This window comes from Triturus cristatus, chromosome 10 (assembly GCF_964204655.1).
Source record: "Triturus cristatus chromosome 10, aTriCri1.1, whole genome shotgun sequence".
Classification (NCBI taxonomy): domain Eukaryota; kingdom Metazoa; phylum Chordata; class Amphibia; order Caudata; family Salamandridae; genus Triturus; species Triturus cristatus.
Window position 1 is genome coordinate 855,529,293 of NC_140593.1, and position 15,839 is coordinate 855,545,131.

The window sequence follows — 15,839 nt, forward strand, 5'->3', positions numbered from 1 at the left end:
GAGTAAATGCAAACTGTGTGAAAAACAGAAAACTGCTCTTTCTGCCCGGTCTCGAACCAGGGACCTTTCGCGTGTAAAGCGAACGTGATAACCACTACACTACAGAAACAGACACGCTTGCAGGAACCTTCTTGGCATGTAGTGGGCTGGAATGCACAGACCAAGGGCCAATGTCCATGAAGCTCAAAGTTGGACCCTCCTTACCCGATCTCTTTCTTTGGAAGAAAGGAACGAGGACCCCTTTTATTCCAAAAGGCGATTTTAAAACCATACCTGAAACCACACTAGAAAAACACTTTGCATTTAATTTTCCTACACTGATGGTCCACCCCAGAAAAGCAGTTGCAAAGAAGTCCGGCACTGAAATTCTATACGCCAAAAGTGGGAAATAGCGTAGAGGGAAAGGAACTTTCTCACCATACACGGCGTCTTATAGCATTGAAAAGAAGAAATGGCCCTATATAATAAGAAGCCTAAAAATAATTCCACAGCATGGGCTCGTCCGGGATTTGAATCCGGGACCTCTCGCACCCGAAGCGAGAATCATACCCCTAGACCAACGAGCCTGATTCCCCAGTTGGCATTTTAAGCAATTTCTGATGCGTCTTTCAGAAACAAAGCAGGGCTATTTGGCTGCTCTCTCTCTATGTGAACCACAAAAAGTCATGTTTTCTCTCAAGGTGTTGTTTTTTTCACTCTTGCAAGGAAGGGATCAGTCGATATCCTAGCTGCCAGAGAGCAGAAAAAAAGCGCTGATGAGAACTGTGGCACTTTCTGGCACTTGTACTCCTCTGCAAGTCCTGGACACTTGCCCCATAGACTTCCACCCCAGATGCAAGGGAGGGCCTGCCAATTCTTGCTCCTAAGACAGAGGCATTTGATTCTTGGATTCAAACACGCTCACTCAGCGCTCGATCAGGCTCGATCAGGCGAGATTTATATGAGTGGCTCGCAGGACTGAAACACTAACCTGGGAGCCCCAGGGTGGCTAAATTCCCAGGATGGCCATTTTTGGGCAAGTCACCTCCTTTCCTCCTGCCTCAATCTAGAATTGGCTGCAAATCACAAGATAGAGTTCAATGTCCGTGTGTACTGCCTACTCCCAGATACCTCTCTGTCTTCCTTATGTAAATTAAAATTCGCAAGGGGGGACCAATGACAATCTGCTCCTCCCACATAACCAGGAAGCCCTGTTGAACATGTCTGCCTGTGTTGTTGCAGGGACAGTGCCTTCTCCGCCCAAAAGGTGGCAGGAGAGCCTCACAACAAAGATGGGATCAACTGCTTAATGAGAAACCAGCACGGCAGTTTGTGTGATGGAGTGCAAATTTAACTGAAGGTGTGCCTGAGGTGTCCCTTCCAGGAATACATGGAATTGTGATTGAGGGCCCAGCCTGATCGTTGGTGGATTTCTCGTCATATGTTACAGGTCCGTGCAAAGATTGTGGTGTGTGGGAATGCACTGCAAAAAACAGGACGATTTAAGGGTGTAAAAGAAACCTGTCAGAAGTGGGATTTGAACCCACGCCTCCATGAGGAGACCAGAAGTCTCAGTTGCACTGAAGATCAAGCTCTCTTGAGTCTGGCGCCTTAGACCACTCGGCCATCCTGACAGCCCTGGGTGTGCACAGATCTGACTCTTCTGACTGCACCTGCCAATGTTTGCACTTACAACGTTCACAGCAATGTCACAAGTGTAAAGACCCCACAATACAACATGGCATGACAAAAAAAAAGCTAGGCACAAGAGCGACCACTGATGGATGCGGATTACTTTGTTTCGTCTTGCAAAAGTAAAGGAAGTTTCCCATGGGTCGCTGGGTTCAAGGACCGCCTCTTCTTAAGCTTGCATTGAGATAATAAGGTTTTAGAGGGTGCACATAAAAGCAGCTCATGCACAGTGTTTCTGCCCGGTCTCGAACCGGGGACCTTTCGCGTGTTAGGCGAACGTGATGACCACTACACTACAGAAACTCACTTGCTGTGTTTTACTGTTAGAGCAAGGTTCCTCTCAAGGGTTCTCTCTACTTCTATTCTGCTGTATCAGCAGCCACTCAGAAAGCGAGGAACAAGTGTGAAAACTGCAGAGATATCAGCCAACATACTTGCAATTAGACGTATTAAAAATTGACTTATGCAGGCATCGACAGACAAATATCTGATGCCTAAATGCCAGCAAGTACAGCTTGGGAAAGCATCACCTGGGACACACACAGACTAAGCATGAAGGCAGAAAAAGCACGGTGATCCATGTTTCTTATGAGGTTCAAAATATTTTGTGCAACAATGCGGCGAGTGTAATGAGAAATAGTCAGGCATTGTGAGTTTTGAGTAGGATTCGTATGTTTACCTCTGAAAAAGGGCTCGTCCGGGATTTGAACCCGGGACCTCTCGCACCCTAATCGAGAATGATACCCCTAGACCAACGAGCCGAGGCACACAAGAGTCGCCTTTCGCACCGGCTCCGGGGGTTATTGGCAGCGAGTTAGTGAATGCTTCACCCAAAGCAAGCAACTGCACATGCTGCTCTCTTCTGCAATATGGTTGCTGTCTTTTCCATGGCCGTCATCGAACAAGAAATGAAAATGCCTCTATCCTTCAGACATTTTGTTTGTTCTAGGTGTATGCTCTCGGTGAGGTCAATAAAACCATTTCTGCTCTCATGCCTTGCTTTCATGAAGTAGGCCCAACCTTCAGTACACAAGGACGTGCAAACGAATAGCGCAAACTATCGTCACTTCTCTTTTTGAGCTGTCACTGATACCCCTGGAGCACAGTACATCACGCTGGTGAGGGATAGACAGCTTCCATTATCTCAGCTTTCCTATAAATTGAGAGAGTAAATGCAAACTGTGTGAAAAACAGAAAACTGCTCTTTCTGCCCGGTCTCGAACCAGGGACCTTTCGCGTGTAAAGCGAATGTGATAACCACTACACTACAGAAACAGACACGCTTGCAGGAATCTTCTTGGCATGTAGTGGGCTGGAATGCACAGACCAAGGGCCAATGTCCATGAAGCTCAAAGTTGGACCCTCCTTACCCGATCTCTTTCTTTGGAAGAAAGGAACGAGGACCCCTTTTATTCCAAAAGGCGATTTTAAAACCATACCTGAAACCACACTAGAAAAACACTTTGCATTTAATTTTCCTACACTGATGGTCCACCCCAGAAAAGCAGTTGCAAAGAAGTCCGGCACTGAAATTCTATACGCCAAAAGTGGGAAATAGCGTAGAGGTAAAGGAACTTTCTCACCATACACGGCGTCTTATAGCATTGAAAAGAAGAAATGGCCCTATATAATAAGCAGCCTAAAAATAATTCCACAGCATGGGCTCGTCCGGGATTTGAATCCGGGACCTCTCGCACCCGAAGCGAGAATCATACCCCTAGACCAACGAGCATGATTCCCCAGTCGGCATTTTAAGCAATTTCTGATGCGTCTTTCAGAAACAAAGCAGGGCTATTTGGCTGCTCTCTCTCTATGTGAACCACAAAAAGTCATGTTTTCTCTCAAGGTGTTGTTTTTTTCACTCTTGCAAGGAAGGGATCAGTCGATATCCTAGCTGCCAGAGAGCAGAAAAAAGGCGCTGATGAGAACTGTGGCACTTTCTGGCACTTGTACTCCTCTGCAAGTCCTGGACACTTGCCCCATAGACTTCCACCCCAGATGCAAGGGAGGGCCTGCCAATTCTTGCTCCTAAGACAGAGGCATTTGATTCTTGGATTCAAACATGCTCACTCATCGCTCGATCAGGCTCGATCAGGCGAGATTTATATGAGTGGCTCGCAGGACTGAAACACTAACCTGGGAGCCCCAGGGTGGCTGAATTCCCAGGATGGCCATTTTTGGGCAAGTCACCTCCTTTCCTCCTGCCTCAATCTAGAATTGGCTGCAAATCACAAGATAGAGTTCAATGTCCGTGTGTACTGCCTACTCCCAGATACCTCTCTGTCTTCCTTATGTAAATTAAAATTCGCAAGGGGGGACCAATGACAATCTGCTCCTCCCACATAACCAGGAAGCCCTGTTGAACATGTCTGCCTGTGTTGTTGCAGGGACAGTGCCTTCTCCGCCCAAAAGGTGGCAGGAGAGCCTCACAACAAAGATGGGATCAACTGCTTAATGAGAAACCAGCACGGCAGTTTGTGTGATGGAGTGCAAATTTAACTGAAGGTGTGCCTGAGGTGTCCCTTCCAGGAATACATGGAATTGTGATTGAGGGCCCAGCCTGATCGTTGCTGGATTTCTCGTCATATGTTACAGGTCCGTGCAAAGATTGTGGTGTGTGGGAATGCACTGCAAAAAACAGGACGATTTAAGGGTGTAAAAGAAACCTGTCAGAAGTGGGATTTGAACCCACGCCTCCATGAGGAGACCAGGAGTCTCAGTTGCACTGAAGATCAAGCTCTCTTGAGTCTGGCGCCTTAGACCACTCGGCCATCCTGACAGCCCTGGGTGTGCACAGATCTGACTCTTCTGACTGCACCTGCCAATGTTTGCACTTACAACGTTCACAGCAATGTCACAAGTGTAAAGACCCCACAATACAACATGGCATGACAAAAAAAAAGCTAGGCACAAGAGCGACCACTGATGGATGCGGATTACTTTGTTTCGTCTTGCAAAAGTAAAGGAAGTTTCCCATGGCTCGCTGGGTTCAAGGACCGCCTCTTCTTAAGCTTGCATTGAGATAATAAGGTTTTAGAGGGTGCACATAAAAGCAGCTCATGCACAGTGTTTCTGCCCGGTCTCGAACCAGGGACCTTTCGCGTGTTAGGCGAACGTGATGACCACTACACTACAGAAACTCACTTGCTGTGTTTTACTGTTAGAGCAAGGTTCCTCTCAAGGGTTCTCTCTACTTCTATTCTGCTGTATCAGCAGCCACTCAGAAAGCGAGGAACAAGTGTGAAAACTGCAGAGATATCAGCCAACATACTTGCAATTAGACGTATTAAAAATTGACTTATGCAGGCATCGACAGACAAATATCTGATGCCTAAATGCCAGCAAGTACAGCTTGGGAAAGCATCACCTGGGACACACACAGACTAAGCATGAAGGCAGAAAAAGCACGGTGATCCATGTTTCTTATGAGGTTCAAAATATTTTGTGCAACAATGCGGCGAGTGTAATGAGAAATAGTCAGGCATTGTGAGTTTTGAGTAGGATTCGTATGTTTACCTCTGAAAAAGGGCTCGTCCGGGATTTGAACCCGGGACCTCTCGCACCCTAATCGAGAATCATACCCCTAGACCAACGAGCCGAGGCACACAAGAGTCGCCTTTCGCACCGGCTCCGGGGGTTATTGGCAGCGAGTTAGTGAATGCTTCACCCAAAGCAAGCAACTGCACATGCTGCTCTCTTCTGCAATATGGTTGCTGTCTTTTCCATGGCCGTCATCGAACAAGAAATGAAAATGCCTCTATCCTTCAGACATTTTGTTTGTTCTAGGTGTATGCTCTCGGTGAGGTCAATAAAACCATTTCTGCTCTCATGCCTTGCTTTCATGAAGTAGGCCCAACCTTCAGTACACAAGGACGTGCAAACGAATAGCGCAAACTATCGTCACTTCTCTTTTTGAGCTGTCACTGATACCCCTGGAGCACAGTACGTCACGCTGGTGAGGGATAGACAGCTTCCATTATCTCAGCTTTCCTATAAATTGAGAGAGTAAATGCAAACTGTGTGAAAAACAGAAAGCTGCTGTTTCTGCCCGGTCTCGAACCAGGGACCTTTCGCGTGTAAAGCGAACGTGATAACCACTACACTACAGAAACAGACACGCTTGCAGGAATCTTCTTGGCATGTAGTGGGCTGGAATGCACAGACCAAGGGCCAATGTCCATGAAGCTCAAAGTTGGACCCTCCTTACCCGATCTCTTTCTTTGGAAGAAAGGAACGAGGACCCCTTTTATTCCAAAAGGCGATTTTAAAACCATACCTGAAACCACACTAGAAAAACACTTTGCATTTAATTTTCCTACACTGATGGTCCACCCCAGAAAAGCAGTTGCAAAGAAGTCCGGCACTGAAATTCTATACGCCAAAAGTGGGAAATAGCGTAGAGGGAAAGGAACTTTCTCACCATACACGGCGTCTTATAGCATTGAAAAGAAGAAATGGCCCTATATAATAAGAAGCCTAAAAATAATTCCACAGCATGGGCTCGTCCGGGATTTGAATCCGGGACCTCTCGCACCCGAAGCGAGAATCATACCCCTAGACCAACGAGCCTGATTCCCCAGTTGGCATTTTAAGCAATTTCTGATGCGTCTTTCAGAAACAAAGCAGGGCTATTTGGCTGCTCTCTCTCTATGTGAACCACAAAAAGTCATGTTTTCTCTCAAGGTGTTGTTTTTTTCACTCTTGCAAGGAAGGGATCAGTCGATATCCTAGCTGCCAGAGAGCAGAAAAAAAGCGCTGATGAGAACTGTGGCACTTTCTGGCACTTGTACTCCTCTGCAAGTCCTGGACACTTGCCCCATAGACTTCCACCCCAGATGCAAGGGAGGGCCTGCCAATTCTTGCTCCTAAGACAGAGGCATTTGATTCTTGGATTCAAACACGCTCACTCAGCGCTCAATCAGGCTCGATCAGGCGAGATTTATATGAGTGGCTCGCAGGACTGAAACACTAACCTGGGAGCCCCAGGGTGGCTAAATTCCCAGGATGGCCATTTTTGGGCAAGTCACCTCCTTTCCTCCTGCCTCAATCTAGAATTGGCTGCAAATCACAAGATAGAGTTCAATGTCCGTGTGTACTGCCTACTCCCAGATACCTCTCTGTCTTCCTTATGTAAATTAAAATTCGCAAGGGGGGACCAATGACAATCTGCTCCTCCCACATAACCAGGAAGCCCTGTTGAACATGTCTGCCTGTGTTGTTGCAGGGACAGTGCCTTCTCCGCCCAAAAGGTGGCAGGAGAGCCTCACAACAAAGATGGGATCAACTGCTTAATGAGAAACCAGCACGGCAGTTTGTGTGATGGAGTGCAAATTTAACGGAAGGTGTGCCTGAGGTGTCCCTTCCAGGAATACATGGAATTGTGATTGAGGGCCCAGCCTGATCGTTGGTGGATTTCTCGTCATATGTTACAGGTCCGTGCAAAGATTGTGGTGTGTGGGGAATGCACTGCAAAAAACAGGACGATTTAAGGGTGTAAAAGAAACCTGTCAGAAGTGGGATTTGAACCCACGCCTCCATGAGGAGACCAGAAGTCTCAGTTGCACTGAAGATCAAGCTCTCTTGAGTCTGGCGCCTTAGACCACTCGGCCATCCTGACAGCCCTGGGTGTGCACAGATCTGACTCTTCTGACTGCACCTGCCAATGTTTGCACTTACAACATTCACAGCAATGTCACAAGTGTAAAGACCCCACAATACAACATGGCATGACAAAAAAAAAGCTAGGCACAAGAGCGACCACTGATGGATGCGGATTACTTTGTTTCGTCTTGCAAAAGTAAAGGAAGTTTCCCATGGCTCGCTGGGTTCAAGGACCGCCTCTTCTTAAGCTTGCATTGAGATAATAGGGTTTTAGAGGGTGCACATAAAAGCAGCTCATGCACAGTGTTTCTGCCCGGTCTCGAACCGGGGACCTTTCGCGTGTTAGGCGAACGTGATGACCACTGCACTACAGAAACTCACTTGCTGTGTTTTACTGTTAGAGCAAGGTTCCTCTCAAGGGTTCTCTCTACTTCTATTCTGCTGTGTCAGCAGCCACTCAGAAAGCGAGGAGCAAGTGTGAAAACTGCAGAGATATCAGCCAACATACTTGCAATTAGACGTATTAAAAATTGACTTATGCAGGCATCGACAGACAAATATCTGATGCCTAAATGCCAGCAAGTACAGCTTGGGAAAGCATCACCTGGGACACACACAGACTAAGCATGAAGGCAGAAAAAGCACGGTGATCCATGTTTCTTATGAGGTTCAAAATATTTTGTGCAACAATGCGGCGAGTGTAATGAGAAATAGTCAGGCATTGTGAGTTTTGAGTAGGATTCGTATGTTTACCTCTGAAAAAGGGCTCGTCCGGGATTTGAACCCGGGACCTCTCGCACCCTAAGCGAGAATCATACCCCTAGACCAACGAGCCGAGGCACACAAGAGTCGCCTTTCGCACCGGCTCCCTTGGTTATTGGCAGCGAGTTAGTGAATGCTTCACCCAAAGCAAGCAACTGCACATGCTGCTCTCTTCTGCAATATGGTTGCTGTCTTTTCCATGGCCGTCATCGAACAAGAAATGAAAATGCCTCTATCCTTCAGACATTTTGTTTTTTCTAGGTGTATGCTCTCGGTGAGGTCAATAAAACCATTTCTGCTCTCATGCCTTGCTTTCATGAAGTAGGCCCAACCTTCAGTACACAAGGACGTGCAAACGAATAGCGCAAACTATCGTCACTTCTCTTTTTGAGCTGTCACTGATACCCCTGGAGCACAGTACGTCACGCTGGTGAGGGATAGACAGCTTCCATTATCTCAGCTTTCCTATAAATTGAGAGAGTAAATGCAAACTGTGTGAAAAACAGAAAGCTGCTGTTTCTGCCCGGTCTCGAACCAGGGACCTTTCGCGTGTAAAGCGAACGTGATAACCACTACACTACAGAAACAGACACGCTTGCAGGAATCTTCTTGGCGTGTAGTGGGCTGGAATGCACAGACCAAGGGCCAATGTCCATGAAGCTCAAAGTTGGACCCTCCTTACCCGATCTCTTTCTTTGGAAGAAAGGAACGAGGACCCCTTTTATTCCAAAAGGCGATTTTAAAACCATACCTGAAACCACACTAGAAAAACACTTTGCATTTAATTTTCCTACACTGATGGTCCCCCCCAGAAAAGCAGTTGCAAAGAAGTCCGGCACTGAAATTCTATACGCCAAAAGTGGGAAATAGCGTAGAGGGAAAGGAACTTTCTCACCATACACGGCGTCTTATAGCATTGAAAAGAAGAAATGGCCCTATATAATAAGCAGCCTAAAAATAATTCCACAGCATGGGCTCGTCCGGGATTTGAACCCGGGACCTCTCGCACCCGAAGCGAGAATCATACCCCTAGACCAACGAGCCTGATTCCCCAGTCAGCATTTTAAGCAATTTCTGATGCGTCTTTCAGAAACAAAGCAGGGCTATTTGGCTGCTCTCTCTCTATGTGAACCACAAAAAGTCATGTTTTCTCTCAAGGTGTTGTTTTTTTCACTCTTGCAAGGAAGGGATCAGTCGATATCCTAGCTGCCAGAGAGCAGAAAAAAGGCGCTGATGAGAACTGCAGGCACTTTCTGGCACTTGTACTCCTCTGCAAGTCCTGGACACTTGCCCCATAGACTTCCACCCCAGATGCAAGGGAGGGCCTGCCAATTCTTGCTCCTAAGACAGAGGCATTTGATTCTTGGATTCAAACACGCTCACTCAGCGCTCGATCAGGCTCGATCAGGCGAGATTTATATGAGTGGCTCGCAGGACTGAAACACTAACCTGGGAGCCCCAGGGTGGCTGAATTCCCAGGATGGCCATTTTTGGGCAAGTCACCTCCTTTCCTCCTGCCTCAATCTAGAATTGGCTGCAAATCACAAGATAGAGTTCAATGTCCGTGTGTACTGCCTACTCGCAGATACCTCTCTGTCTTCCTTATGTAAATTAAAATTCGCAAGGGGGGACCAATGACAATCTGCTCCTCCCACATAACCAGGAAGCCCTGTTGAACATGTCTGCCTGTGTTGTTGCAGGGACAGTGCCTTCTCCGCCCAAAAGGTGGCAGGAGAGCCTCACAACAAAGATGGGATCAACTGCTTAATGAGAAACCAGCACGGCAGTTTGTGTGATGGAGTGCAAATTTAACTGAAGGTGTGCCTGAGGTGTCCCTTCCAGGAATACATGGAATTGTGATTGAGGGCCCAGCCTGATCGTTGCTGGATTTCTCGTCATATGTTACAGGTCCGTGCAAAGATTGTGGTGTGTGGGAATGCACTGCAAAAAACAGGACGATTTAAGGGTGTAAAAGAAACCTGTCAGAAGTGGGATTTGAACCCACGCCTCCATGAGGCGACCAGAAGTCTCAGTTGCACTGAAGATCAAGCTCTCTTGAGTCTGGCGCCTTAGACCACTCGGCCATCCTGACAGCCCTGGGTGTGCACAGATCTGACTCTTCTGACTGCACCTGCCAATGTTTGCACTTACAACGTTCACAGCAATGTCACAAGTGTAAAGACCCCACAATACAACATGGCATGACAAAAAAAAAGCTAGGCACAAGAGCGACCACTGATGGATGCGGATTACTTTGTTTCGTCTTGCAAAAGTAAAGGAAGTTTCCCATGGATCGCTGGGTTCAAGGACCGCCTCTTCTTAAGCTTGCATTGAGATAATAAGGTTTTAGAGGGTGCACATAAAAGCAGCTCATGCACAGTGTTTCTGCCCGGTTTCGAACCGGGGACCTTTCGCGTGTTAGGCGAACGTGATGACCACTACACTACAGAAACTCACTTGCTGTGTTTTACTGTTAGAGCAAGGTTCCTCTCAAGGGTTCTCTCTACTTCTATTCTGCTGTATCAGCAGCCACTCAGAAAGTGAGGAACAAGTGTGAAAACTGCAGAGATATCAGCCAACATACTTGCAATTAGACGTATTAAAAATTGACTTATGCAGGCATCGACAGACAAATATCTGATGCCTAAATGCCAGCAAGTACAGCTTGGGAAAGCATCACCTGGGACACACACAAACTAAGCATGAAGGCAGAAAAAGCACGGTGATCCATGTTTCTTATGAGGTTCAAAATATTTTGTGCAACAATGCGGCGAGTGTAATGAGAAATAGTCAGGCATTGTGAGTTTTGAGTAGGATTCGTATGTTTACCTCTGAAAAAGGGCTCGTCCGGGATTTGAACCCGGGACCTCTCGCACCCTAATCGAGAATCATACCCCTAGACCAACGAGCCGAGGCACACAAGAGTCCCCTTTCGCACCGGCTCCGGGGGTTATTGGCAGCGAGTTAGTGAATGCTTCACCCAAAGCAAGCAACTGCACATGCTGCTCTCTTCTGCAATATGGTTGCTGTCTTTTCCATGGCCGTCATCGAACAAGAAATGAAAATGCCTCTATCCTTCAGACATTTTGTTTGTTCTAGGTGTATGCTCTCGGTGAGGTCAATAAAACCATTTCTGCTCTCATGCCTTGCTTTCATGAAGTAGGCCCAACCTTCAGTACACAAGGACGTGCAAACGAATAGCGCAAACTATCGTCACTTCTCTTTTTGAGCTGTCACTGATACCCCTGGAGCACAGTACGTCACGCTGGTGAGGGATAGACAGCTTCCATTATCTCAGCTTTCCTATAAATTGAGAGAGTAAATGCAAACTGTGTGAAAAACAGAAAACTGCTCTTTCTGCCCGGTCTCGAACCAGGGACCTTTCGCGTGTAAAGCGAACGTGATAACCACTACACTACAGAAACAGACACGCTTGCAGGAATCTTCTTGGCATGTAGTGGGCTGGAATGCACAGACCAAGGGCCAATGTCCATGAAGCTCAAAGTTGGACCCTCCTTACACGATCTATTTCTTTGGAAGAAAGGAACGAGGACCCCTTTTATTCCAAAAGGCGATTTTAAAACCATACCTGAAACCACACTAGAAAAACACTTTGCATTTAATTTTCCTACACTGATGGTCCACCCCAGAAAAGCAGTTGCAAAGAAGTCCGGCACTGAAATTCTATACGCCAAAAGTGGGAAATAGCGTAGAGGGAAAGGAACTTTCTCACCATACACGGCGTCTTATAGCATTGAAAAGAAGAAATGGCCCTATATAATAAGAAGCCTAAAAATAATTCCACAGCATGGGCTCGTCCGGGATTTGAATCCGGGACCTCTCGCACCCGAAGCGAGAATCATACCCCTAGACCAACGAGCCTGATTTCCCAGTTGGCATTTTAAGCAATTTCTGATGCGTCTTTCAGAAACAAAGCAGGGCTATTTGGCTGCTCTCTCTCTATGTGAACCACAAAAAGTCATGTTTTCTCTCAAGGTGTTGTTTTTTTCACTCTTGCAAGGAAGGGATCAGTCGATATCCTAGCTGCCAGAGAGCAGAAAAACGGCGCTGATGAGAACTGTGGCACTTTCTGGCACTTGTACTCCTCTGCAAGTCCTGGACACTTGCCCCATAGACTTCCACCCCAGATGCAAGGGAGGGCCTGCCAATTCTTGCTCCTAAGACAGAGGCATTTGATTCTTGGATTCAAACACGCTCACTCAGCGCTCGATCAGGCTCGATCAGGCGAGATTTATATGAGTGGCTCGCAGGACTGAAACACTAACCTGGGAGCCCCAGGGTGGCTAAATTCCCAGGATGGCCATTTTTGGGCAAGTCACCTCCTTTCCTCCTGCCTCAATCTAGAATTGGCTGCAAATCACAAGATAGAGTTCAATGTCCGTGTGTACTGCCTACTCCCAGATACCTCTCTGTCTTCCTTATGTAAATTAAAATTCGCAAGGGGGGACCAATGACAATCTGCTCCTCCCACATAACCAGGAAGCCCTGTTGAACATGTCTGCCTGTGTTGTTGCAGGGACAGTGCCTTCTCCGCCCAAAAGGTGGCAGGAGAGCCTCACAACAAAGATGGGATCAACTGCTTAATGAGAAACCAGCACGGCAGTTTGTGTGATGGAGTGCAAATTTAACGGAAGGTGTGCCTGAGGTGTCCCTTCCAGGAATACATGGAATTGTGATTGAGGGCCCAGCCTGATCGTTGGTGGATTTCTCGTCATATGTTACAGGTCCGTGCAAAGATTGTGGTGTGTGGGGAATGCACTGCAAAAAACAGGACGATTTAAGGGTGTAAAAGAAACCTGTCAGAAGTGGGATTTGAACCCACGCCTCCATGAGGAGACCAGAAGTCTCAGTTGCACTGAAGATCAAGCTCTCTTGAGTCTGGCGCCTTAGACCACTCGGCCATCCTGACAGCCCTGGGTGTGCACAGATCTGACTCTTCTGACTGCACCTGCCAATGTTTGCACTTACAACGTTCACAGCAATGTCACAAGTGTAAAGACCCCACAATACAACATGGCATGACAAAAAAAAAGCTAGGCACAAGAGCGACCACTGATGGATGCGGATTACTTTGTTTCGTCTTGCAAAAGTAAAGGAAGTTTCCCATGGCTCGCTGGGTTCAAGGACCGCCTCTTCTTAAGCTTGCATTGAGATAATAGGGTTTTAGAGGGTGCACATAAAAGCAGCTCATGCACAGTGTTTCTGCCCGGTCTCGAACCGGGGACCTTTCGCGTGTTAGGCGAACGTGATGACCACTGCACTACAGAAACTCACTTGCTGTGTTTTACTGTTAGAGCAAGGTTCCTCTCAAGGGTTCTCTCTACTTCTATTCTGCTGTATCAGCAGCCACTCAGAAAGCGAGGAGCAAGTGTGAAAACTGCAGAGATATCAGCCAACATACTTGCAATTAGGCGTATTAAAAATTGACTTATGCAGGCATCGACAGACAAATATCTGATGCCTAAATGCCAGCAAGTACAGCTTGGGAAAGCATCACCTGGGACACACACAGACTAAGCATAAAGGCAGAAAAAGCACGGTGATCCATGTTTCTTATGAGGTTCAAAATATTTTGTGCAACAATGCGGCGAGTGTAAAGAGAAATAGTCAGGCATTGTGAGTTTTGAGTAGGATTCGTATGTTTACCTCTGAAAAAGGGCTCGTCCGGGATTTGAACCCGGGACCTCTCGCACCCTAAGCGAGAATCATACCCCTAGACCAACGAGCCGAGGCACACAAGAGTCGCCTTTCGCACCGGCTCCCTTGGTTATTGGCAGCGAGTTAGTGAATGCTTCACCCAAAGCAAGCAACTGCACATGCTGCTCTCTTCTGCAATATGGTTGCTGTCTTTTCCATGGCCGTCATCGAACAAGAAATGAAAATGCCTCTATCCTTCAGACATTTTGTTTGTTCTAGGTGTATGCTCTCGGTGAGGCCAATAAAACCATTTCTGCTCTCATGCCTTGCTTTCATGAAGTAGGCCCAACCTTCAGTACACAAGGACGTGCAAACGAATAGCGCAAACTATCGTCACTTCTCTTTTTGAGCTGTCACTGATACCCCTGGAGCACAGTACGTCACGCTGGTGAGGGATAGACAGCTTCCATTATCTCAGCTTTCCTATAAATTGAGAGAGTAAATGCAAACTGTGTGAAAAACAGAAAACTGCTCTTTCTGCCCGGTCTCGAACCAGGGACCTTTCGCGTGTAAAGCGAACGTGATAACCACTACACTACAGAAACAGACACGCTTGCAGGAATCTTCTTGGCATGTAGTGGGCTGGAATGCACAGACCAAGGGCCAATGTCCATGAAGCTCAAAGTTGGACCCTCCTTACCCGATCTCTTTCTTTGGAAGAAAGGAACGAGGACCCCTTTTATTCCAAAAGGCGATTTTAAAACCATACCTGAAACCACACTAGAAAAACACTTTGCATTTAATTTTCCTACACTGATGGTCCACCCCAGAAAAGCAGTTGCAAAGAAGTCCGGCACTGAAATTCTATACGCCAAAAGTGGGAAATAGCGTAGAGGGAAAGGAACTTTCTCACCATACACGGCGTCTTATAGCATTGAAAAGAAGAAATGGCCCTATATAATAAGAAGCCTAAAAATAATTCCACAGCATGGGCTCGTCCGGGATTTGAATCCGGGACCTCTCGCACCCGAAGCGAGAATCATACCCCTAGACCAACGAGCCTGATTTCCCAGTTGGCATTTTAAGCAATTTCTGATGCGTCTTTCAGAAACAAAGCAGGGCTATTTGGCTGCTCTCTCTCTATGTGAACCACAAAAAGTCATGTTTTCTCTCAAGGTGTTGTTTTTTTCACTCTTGCAAGGAAGGGATCAGTCGATATCCTAGCTGCCAGAGAGCAGAAAAACGGCGCTGATGAGAACTGTGGCACTTTCTGGCACTTGTACTCCTCTGCAAGTCCTGGACACTTGCCCCATAGACTTCCACCCCAGATGCAAGGGAGGGCCTGCCAATTCTTGCTCCTAAGACAGAGGCATTTGATTCTTGGATTCAAACACGCTCACTCAGCGCTCGATCAGGCTCGATCAGGCGAGATTTATATGAGTGGCTCGCAGGACTGAAACACTAACCTGGGAGCCCCAGGGTGGCTAAATTCCCAGGATGGCCATTTTTGGGCAAGTCACCTCCTTTCCTCCTGCCTCAATCTAGAATTGGCTGCAAATCACAAGATAGAGTTCAATGTCCGTGTGTACTGCCTACTCCCAGATACCTCTCTGTCTTCCTTATGTAAATTAAAATTCGCAAGGGGGGACCAATGACAATCTGCTCCTCCCACATAACCAGGAAGCCCTGTTGAACATGTCTGCCTGTGTTGTTGCAGGGACAGTGCCTTCTCCGCCCAAAAGGTGGCAGGAGAGCCTCACAACAAAGATGGGATCAACTGCTTAATGAGAAACCAGCACGGCAGTTTGTGTGATGGAGTGCAAATTTAACGGAAGGTGTGCCTGAGGTGTCCCTTCCAGGAATACATGGAATTGTGATTGAGGGCCCAGCCTGATCGTTGGTGGATTTCTCGTCATATGTTACAGGTCCGTGCAAAGATTGTGGTGTGTGGGGAATGCACTGCAAAAAACAGGACGATTTAAGGGTGTAAAAGAAACCTGTCAGAAGTGGGATTTGAACCCACGCCTCCATGAGGAGACCAGAAGTCTCAGTTGCACTGAAGATCAAGCTCTCTTGAGTCTGGCGCCTTAGACCACTCGGCCATCCTGACAGCCCTGGGTGTGCACAGATCTGACTCTTCTGACTGC

At 47.2% G+C, this 15,839-nt stretch overlaps 14 non-coding genes across 14 annotated transcripts; all 14 read right to left on the bottom strand.

Moving 5' to 3' along the window:
- Positions 1-1,501: 1,501 nt before the first annotated feature.
- On the bottom strand, positions 1,502-1,613 carry TRNAL-CAA (transfer RNA leucine (anticodon CAA)). Its single transcript has 2 exons — positions 1,576-1,613; positions 1,502-1,547 (listed from the first exon to the last, which is right to left on the bottom strand). It is a non-coding gene; the product is annotated as a tRNA-Leu (tRNA).
- Positions 1,614-1,901: 288 nt separating this feature from the next.
- TRNAV-AAC (transfer RNA valine (anticodon AAC)) lies at positions 1,902-1,974 on the bottom strand. The gene has a single exon. It is a non-coding gene; the product is annotated as a tRNA-Val (tRNA).
- A 2,764-nt stretch (positions 1,975-4,738) lies between these two features.
- On the bottom strand, positions 4,739-4,811 carry TRNAV-AAC (transfer RNA valine (anticodon AAC)). Its single transcript has one exon. It is a non-coding gene; the product is annotated as a tRNA-Val (tRNA).
- An 899-nt stretch (positions 4,812-5,710) lies between these two features.
- On the bottom strand, positions 5,711-5,783 carry TRNAV-UAC (transfer RNA valine (anticodon UAC)). Its single transcript has one exon. It is a non-coding gene; the product is annotated as a tRNA-Val (tRNA).
- A 1,393-nt stretch (positions 5,784-7,176) lies between these two features.
- Positions 7,177-7,288, bottom strand: TRNAL-CAA (transfer RNA leucine (anticodon CAA)). Its single transcript has 2 exons — positions 7,251-7,288; positions 7,177-7,222 (listed from the first exon to the last, which is right to left on the bottom strand). It is a non-coding gene; the product is annotated as a tRNA-Leu (tRNA).
- A 288-nt stretch (positions 7,289-7,576) lies between these two features.
- Positions 7,577-7,649, bottom strand: TRNAV-AAC (transfer RNA valine (anticodon AAC)). Its single transcript has one exon. It is a non-coding gene; the product is annotated as a tRNA-Val (tRNA).
- Positions 7,650-8,035: 386 nt separating this feature from the next.
- Positions 8,036-8,107, bottom strand: TRNAP-AGG (transfer RNA proline (anticodon AGG)). Its single transcript has one exon. It is a non-coding gene; the product is annotated as a tRNA-Pro (tRNA).
- A 441-nt stretch (positions 8,108-8,548) lies between these two features.
- Positions 8,549-8,621, bottom strand: TRNAV-UAC (transfer RNA valine (anticodon UAC)). The gene has a single exon. It is a non-coding gene; the product is annotated as a tRNA-Val (tRNA).
- Positions 8,622-9,006: 385 nt separating this feature from the next.
- Positions 9,007-9,078, bottom strand: TRNAP-CGG (transfer RNA proline (anticodon CGG)). Its single transcript has one exon. It is a non-coding gene; the product is annotated as a tRNA-Pro (tRNA).
- Positions 9,079-10,414: 1,336 nt separating this feature from the next.
- Positions 10,415-10,487, bottom strand: TRNAV-AAC (transfer RNA valine (anticodon AAC)). Its single transcript has one exon. It is a non-coding gene; the product is annotated as a tRNA-Val (tRNA).
- Positions 10,488-12,852: 2,365 nt separating this feature from the next.
- TRNAL-CAA (transfer RNA leucine (anticodon CAA)) lies at positions 12,853-12,964 on the bottom strand. Its single transcript has 2 exons — positions 12,927-12,964; positions 12,853-12,898 (listed from the first exon to the last, which is right to left on the bottom strand). It is a non-coding gene; the product is annotated as a tRNA-Leu (tRNA).
- Positions 12,965-13,252: 288 nt separating this feature from the next.
- TRNAV-AAC (transfer RNA valine (anticodon AAC)) lies at positions 13,253-13,325 on the bottom strand. The gene has a single exon. It is a non-coding gene; the product is annotated as a tRNA-Val (tRNA).
- A 386-nt stretch (positions 13,326-13,711) lies between these two features.
- On the bottom strand, positions 13,712-13,783 carry TRNAP-AGG (transfer RNA proline (anticodon AGG)). Its single transcript has one exon. It is a non-coding gene; the product is annotated as a tRNA-Pro (tRNA).
- A 1,907-nt stretch (positions 13,784-15,690) lies between these two features.
- On the bottom strand, positions 15,691-15,802 carry TRNAL-CAA (transfer RNA leucine (anticodon CAA)). The gene is made up of 2 exons: positions 15,765-15,802; positions 15,691-15,736 (listed from the first exon to the last, which is right to left on the bottom strand). It is a non-coding gene; the product is annotated as a tRNA-Leu (tRNA).
- Between the last annotated feature and the right edge of the window lie 37 nt (positions 15,803-15,839).